We start from the raw sequence: 7,072 nt of genomic DNA, 5'->3' as shown, positions 1-7,072 counted from the left end.
CCGCTTCATCTCACAATACCGCTGAACCAAAGTATGACATGCTGGTAAGCAGTATGACTTATATCGCCCACAACTCACTTGTGTTCTACTCGTGCATATCATCAACGCATAAAACCAGGCTCGGGTGCCACTGTTGGGGAACGTAGTAATTTCAAAAAATTTCCTACGCACACGCAAGATCATGGTGATGCATAGCAACGAGAGGGGAGAGTGTTGTCCACGTACCCTCGTAGACCGACAGCGGAAGCGTTATCACAACGCGGTTGATGTAGTCGTACGTCTTCACGATCCGACCGATCAAGTACCGAACGTACGGCACCTCCGAGTTCTACACACGTTCAGCTCGATGACGTCCCTCGAACTCCGATCCAGCCGAGTGTTGAGGGAGAGTTTCGTCAGCACGACGGCGTGGTGACGATGATGATGTTCCACCGACGCAGTGCTTCGCCTAAGCTCCGCAACAGTATTATCGAGGTGTAATTTGGTGGAGGGGGGCACCGCACACGGCTAAGAGATCTCAAGGATCAATTGTTGTGTCTCTCGGGTGCCCCCCTGCCCCCGTATATAAAGGAGCAAGGGAGGAGGAGGCCGGCCCTAGGATAGGATTCCACCTCCCATATGGAATAGGAAAAGAGGAAGGGAAAAAGAGAAGGAAGGAAGGGGGCGCCCCCCTTTCCCTAGTCCAATTCGCACCAGACCAAGGGGAGGGGTGCGGCCACCCTTGAGGCCCTTTCCTTCTTTCCCGTGTGGCCCAATAAGGCCCAATACGTATTCCCTTAACTCTCCGCTACTCCGAAAAATACCCGAATCACTCGGAACCTTTCCGAAGTCCGAATATAGTCGTCCAATATATCGATCTTTACGTGTCGACCATTTCGAGACTCCTCGTCATGTCCCCGATCTCATCCGGGACTCCGAACTCCTTCGGTACATCAACATACATAAACTCATAATAAAACTGTCATCGTAACTTTAAGCGTGCGGACCCTACGGGTTCAAGAACTATGTAGACATGACCGAGACACGTCTCCGGTCAATAACCAATAGCGGGACCTGGATGCCCATATTGGCTCCCACATATTCTACGAAGATCTTTATCGGTCAGACCGCATAACAACATACGTTGTTCCCTTTGTCATTGGTATGTTACTTGCCCGAGATTCGATCGTCGGTATCTCGATACCTAGTTCAATCTCATTACCGGCAAGTCCCTTTACTCGTTCTGTAATACATCATCCCGCAACTAACTTATTAGTCACAATGCTTGCAAGGCTTATAGTGATGTGCATTACCGAGTGGGCCCAGAGATACCTCTCCGACAATCGGAGTGACAAATCCTAATCTCGAAATACGCCAACCCAGCAAGTACCTTTGGAGACACCTGTAGAGCACCTTTATAATCACCCAGTTATGTTGTGACATTTGGTAGCACACAAAGTGTTCCTCCGGTAAACAGGAGTTGCATAATCTCATAGTCATAGGAACATGTATAAGTCATGAAGAAAGCAATAGCAACATACTAAACGATCGGGTGCTAAGCTAACGGAATGGGTCAAGTCAATCATGTCATTCTCCTAATGAGGTGATCTCGTTAATCAAATGACAACTCATGTCTATGGCAAGGAAACATAACCATCTTTGATTAACGAGCTAGTCAAGTAGAGGCATACTAGTGACACTCTGTTTGTCTATGTATTCACACATGTATTATGTTTCCGGTTAATACAATTCTAGCATGAATAATAAACATTTATCATGATATAAGGAAATATATAATACTTTATTATTGCCTCTGGGGCATATTTCCTTCATAATGAGTTGTGTTAGATGACAATGTCTGAATCTTTTTTTTGTAGTGGATCCTGAAGCAGTTTACTCAAGATTACCTCTCAAACTACATGATTGGCGTCCGGCCATCACAAGGGGTTGGACTACAGTCCTGCATGCCTTCTGCATCCAGGAGAGCACAATAGGGCCATTCCGCTTCACCTTGTTCAGCAACCAGAATGTCTGTCGCCTCTTTCTTTACCATCTGTAATAGTACAAATATAGAACCCTGGTTCATCATTCTTTATTAGGTGCTTATGTAATTCTTAAACATATATATCTGTGAATCGAATAATGCATTGGTTGTCTGAACCTGATGGATATGAATAAAGCTATAGCCTACTTTCAAGTTTAAATTAGGTACAATTTTAAATAGCATCAATTAAATTAGGGCGAAATTGCGGTGCGCAGGTCATTACGGCACACACGGTTGGTAAAACACAAACGTTTGCGATATACACCATAATTCGAGATGGTTCACAGAGAGGAAACTTGTGCAAGCATGCACACAGTTGCCGTTTACAAAGCGTGTGTGATGTCAGACACTATCACATACGGCGCGGGAAAACTAAATGTGTGTGATTGTCTACCTACCGTACACGGTTTATAATCATGACTGTTTGTGATGTGCCAGGCATCGTAAAACTCCCGTGCCTAGAATCTACCTGGAAAGCTCCCGGGCCTGGAATCTGCCTGGTTTTAGGTAAAACCACAAAACTCCGACTATGATGGCAATGCGAGCACAAACGAGTAGCAAGTATGAAGCGTTTGGGATATTTGAGATATCGGAAACGGTTATGTAGGGACAACTATATGCATCAAGGCTCCCTATCCCCGACGGTTTCTGGGTCGTGCGGGAAGGACCCCCCTATCGCCCATATTCACTTGGCGACGGTTCCAAATGCCGTTGCGGAAAGGGGTTAAAAACCGTTTGTATAGCACCGACGCGTACCAGTGATCCTTCTTCAATATCATGACGCACGTCCTAGTTCATCTAGTCGACGAGATTGCCATTCCGGGCCATGTATTTCTACATAATATGTTCCCCCTTGAGAGGTTCATGGGAGTCTTAAAGAAATATGTATGTAACCGTCCTAGGCCAGAAGGAAGCATCTCCACGGGCCATCAAACAGAGGAGGTCATTGGGTTTTGTGTTGACTTCATTCCTGACCTTAAGCGGATTGGTCTCCCTTTGCGGTATGAGGGAAGACTGACTGGAAAGGCACGCTAGGAGCGGACTCAATAATTGTAGGGACGGGCATTCTTGGTCTCAAGCACACTACACAGTTCTATAGAATTCTACCTTGGTGACCACGTATGTCAATGAACACAAAAATATTCTGCGCTCCAAACACCCGGAGCAGTGTGATGACTGGATTACATGTGAACACATCAGGACTTTCGGCAGTTGGTTGCAAACACATCTCATGGGTAACACCACTGTTGCAGATGAGTTGTACTCGTTGGCCAAGGGACCATCTTCGACTATATTGACTTACAAAGGGTACGAGATAAATGGGAATACATTTTACACGATCGCCCAAGATCAAAAGAGCACCAACCAAAACAGTGGTGTCCGCTTTGATGCAACAACCAAGAGGGGAAAGGACACATATTATGGTTACATAGTGGACATATGGGAACTTGACTATGGACATGATTTTAAGGTCCCTTTGTTTAGGTGCAAATGGGTCAATTTGTCAGGAGGCGGGGTACATGTAGACCCGCAATACGAAATGACAACAGTGGATCTGAACAATCTTGGGTACACAGACGAACCATTCGTCGTAGCCAATGATGTGGCGCATATTTTCTATGTGAAGGACATGTCTACCAAACCGAGAAAAAAAAGATAAGGAAGCGAATACATCATACGATGAGCCAAAGCGCCACATAGTTCTTTCAGGGAAAAGAGACATCGTGGGAGTGGAGGGCAAGACAGACATGTCTGAAGATTATGAAAAGTTTCATGAAATTCCTCCCTTCAAAGTGAAGGCTGACCCAAGCACCCTATTAAACGATGAAGATTATCCATGGTTACGGCGCAATAAGCAAGGGACACAAGCGAAGAAAAAGTGAAGGAGGATACGATGATGGCTCTGATTACGCGAAGAAAAAACAAAATCCCTTTTGTAACAGATGAGTTTTCGTCCGAATCCGTGATACTTCGAAAGAGATTGTCCATTTTGTACACGAAGTGCATCCATCTTTTGTCGTAACCCTCTCAAATTTTTAGCACAAGCTATGGGTGAAATGATGATGCCATGCCAACTTTCAACCTTTTCAGAGTTCATTTGTAGTGATTTTCAATTTCAGGGTCATTTAGCTTAAAAATCAGTAAATGTATGAAAAATACCAAATGAAGTAAAAAAGGGTTCAAAACTGATGATATGGCTTTGAATGGTGCATGTTGAACGCACAAAAAGTTCGGAGTTGAAATAAGTTCAAAAAAATGAAATCTCTTGTAATAGACGAGTTTTCGTCCGAAACCGTGATACTTCGAAAGAAATTGTCCATTTTGTACACGAAGTGCATCCAGCTTTTGCTGTAACCCTCTCAACTTTTTAGCACATGCTATGTGGGTGAAATGATGATACCATGCCAACTTTTAACCTTTTTAGAGTTCATTTGTAGTGCTTTTTAATTTCAGGGTCATTTAGCTAAAAAAATCAATAAATGCATGAAAAATACCAAATGAAGTCAGAAAGGGTTCAAAAATACCAAATGAAGTAAAAATGGGTTGAAAATGCATGAAAATATTTTGTTATGATCAACTAAAACAAAACTATAATATTCTTCAGTAGCAAAAAAATCAACAAAAAAGCTTTTATAAACCTCTAGTTATTATCAAAATAATATTAACTTAAAATTATATAAAGTTTATGCAACTAAAATTATCAAAGTATTTTTTAAAAAAAACTTTAATAGCAAAAAGAATTTTCATAAAATATTTTATGTTCAAAACTTTAATAGCAAACTATAATGACATAAAAAATAAAAAATATTATCAAAATAATATTAAGTTAAAATTATATAAAATTTATGCAACTAAAATTATCAAAGTATTTTTTGTTAAAGACTTTAATAGCAAAAAGGATTTTCATAAAGTATTTTATGTTAGAAACTTTAATAGGAAACTAAAATGACATAAAAAATAAAAAATGCCGCCTACTGGGCCACCATGGCCTACATACGACTAGAAACCCATCTGTACATGGGCCAGGATGCAGGCCCGCGGGCCCAATAGGCCCAACATGGCAGTGACAAGGGTAGGCAAGTACTGCCTGCATTGGAGAGGAGCTTAATAGCTCAGCTGCAGCGCGCCTTATAAACCGGTGCTGCGCTCTCTCAACTAGCGAGGTGGGACTAAACTCCCACCACACCGCTGTGCCAGGCTATTGGTCCCGGTTGGTGGCTCGAACCGGGACGAAAGGGTGCCTTTGGTCCCGGTTCGAGCCACCAACCGGGACCAATGCCCCCCTTTAGTCCCGGTTTCATAGCATTTTGGAGCACTGTTTTTTCCGAAACATCAGGATATTTTTCTTCACGAAAATTTTCACATATGTAGATCGGCGGTGTTTGTTGCCATTTTTCTACTATCCATCGTGGGTGCACCTGATCGCGAGTAGAAGAACACTTTCATAACGTGCTGTGATGTGCTTGCCTTTCTCATGAGCGACCATCTTGTGAAGTGCGGTTGCTGCCGGGGGGGGCTGCCGACAACCTTCCCCTATCTGATTCTGGCCGGCTCGGCCATCCTTCCTACCAACGGGTGTGGTTTGGGGCAAAAGGAGCCGCCTTTTGCCCTTTACCGGTCGACGATTTCCATGTGCCGTGGTGGTGGAGGTGGAGTGGTCTTGGATGCCGGGGCGGCGACCCTGGAGGTGGGAGCTGCGGGGCTCGCGGGCGGAGCTCGCGGCTCTGGTGCGGGCTGTTGCCATGGCCATGTGGGCAGTGTGGTGGCCGATGCTTGGCGTTCGGTGAGGGTGGTGCGACAGGTGTCGGCTGGTCGTACCACATTCTGAAGGCGGAGAATTCTTGTCGGGGATCATTCCTTGCCTAGCTTTTGCCAGGCTGACGGCGGCCGCGTTCGTGGGCATCATACCCTTCTTGAAGGCGTCATCGCGACTTCTCTCTGTCCTTTGAGTGGCTCTGGGTGAAGTACTTGATCCTTTTGATCAGGCGGCAGTGACACTCTGGTGTCGTTCCCTTGTTGAAGGCTTCGTCTTGGAGTCCTCGGCCCGTCGAGCGCGGCTTCGTCTCTTTGTGATGTTAGGTCATGGTGGAGGACTCCGACTTCCTAGCGCGACTCTTGTCGTTGCTTGGAGTGGTTTGGAGTGTTGTAGCCGTTCTTTTACACCGTTGTGTCTTGCCTTGGGTGCATGTGGTGTGGCTTTGAGGTGTATGTGCTAGATTGTATGGTCGTGCTTTATCTATAAAGCGGGGCATAAGCCTTTTTCGATAAAAGTATATTGGGGGAGGTGGGATTGAAACCTAGCTCGCTTGGGTGTTTGGCGTAGCCAGACCTTGGCCCAATGAGCACCTCAGTTGTTCTCATTTGATGTCTATTAGGATTAATATTGCTTCTTTTAATTTTATACTAGCATATATTATTACACAATATATTTTTTATGATAAAAATAGAAAATTAATGAACAGTGAACTGGCGGTACGAACGGTGAAAACTTGAACCGAGGGGCTCACCAGTTTAGTCACCGCTCTGATTTTTTAAACTATGAATGGGGGAGTTGTTGTTCTCTTTTTCCTTGTACAAACCGGTCAAGTTATCAATATAAGGACATGTTAGGTGAATGATGGAAGATAAATCACACTCGAAATTCCTCTGAAAACACAGTTTCTTGCGTGCCTTCCAAATTGGCCCATGTTACTGAGGCCACTCCAGCGCCAGTGTTCTCCGGTAACTAGGAGAAAATCGTTCAAACAATGCAACACGTTGGTTTAGGTTAAAAGAGATTACAAGCAAATGAAAAGGCAAACCGGATAACATTGACCCTAGACAAACATATGCACTGAGCGTCCAAAAAAAAGATAAAAATTGAGAATAGATCTCTCAAAGCAAACATTTCTCCAAGTACCCCCCCCAAAGAGCCCCCCCCCCCTGAATCAAGACGATGACAATTACTCAAAATCACCACGGTGATGTTTTGGGAGAAGGTAATAGAGTATAACCATTAAGTTTGAGAGAAAGAGGCTGATCACTAATCTAGAAATCCTCTCAAAATCT

This window comes from Triticum aestivum, chromosome 5D (genome assembly GCF_018294505.1).
Source record: "Triticum aestivum cultivar Chinese Spring chromosome 5D, IWGSC CS RefSeq v2.1, whole genome shotgun sequence".
NCBI lineage: Eukaryota > Viridiplantae > Streptophyta > Magnoliopsida > Poales > Poaceae > Triticum > Triticum aestivum.
This window is presented reverse-complemented; position numbering follows the sequence as displayed.